Here is a 975-nt window from a genome sequence, read left to right on the forward strand (position 1 = left end):
ATATATATATACACATTCATTTATGAACCACGCAGAGTTATACGTATAACTAATACATTCTTTTGCTGCCGATGACGAGATCTTTCCAGTTTTAATCTTCCTTACGTTTCCTTGACGCCCGTATTACCGCTGCTACTATAAATGCATTGTGGGATAGTGTCTGATATCCTGTCATATTGTGGGATATTGTAGATATCCTGTCATCTACCTTTTATCGTTTACTTGTCTCATTCCTCGATCTGCAGCCATGCTTTGGCACCTCCTTGGAGAGTTTTGGTTGGGCAAATCAACCCCAGTACTTTTGTCTTTTTTTAGGTCTGGTACTAGTCTCTTTCGTGGGACCGGTAAGTTATGGGCATGTAAATAAACTAACACCAGTTATCAAGCAGTGGTTGGGTCAAACAAAAACACAGACCCCCACCCCTACCCACGCACATAATACGACGAGTTATACACAACTTCCATCAAACAAATTCATTCACGAAGCATTGTCGGCATGGTGCCATAAAAAAAGACACTTGCCGAAAGTGCCGCACAATGGCACAGAATCCGGAATTATGGGGTTGCAAAACGGTCTTCTTAACCACACAGCCAAGTCTGCCTTCCACCATCAATAAAAGAAATATCGGCTTTACAAATGTAATGTATTGAGTACTTCATTGGGTCGTAGTATTCTCAATATTTGTTTGAGAGTTAGAACCAATATAAACACATACAAACACACGCAAGCTTATACTCACACACACACACACACACACACTCTCTTTCTTTCTCTCTCTCTCTCTCTCTCAATCTCTCTCTCCCTCACACACACCTATATAAATTTATGAGTCTTATGTACGTATTGACTCGACACTACTTGAGTCGACCTAGAAAAAGCAACTTCTCAATATACACACACACACACACACACAGGCACACGCATACTCATACATACATACATACATGCAGGAGTGGCTGTGTGGTAAGTAGCTT

The sequence above is a fragment of the Octopus bimaculoides genome, chromosome 7 (assembly GCF_001194135.2).
Source record: "Octopus bimaculoides isolate UCB-OBI-ISO-001 chromosome 7, ASM119413v2, whole genome shotgun sequence".
NCBI classification, from domain to species: domain Eukaryota; kingdom Metazoa; phylum Mollusca; class Cephalopoda; order Octopoda; family Octopodidae; genus Octopus; species Octopus bimaculoides.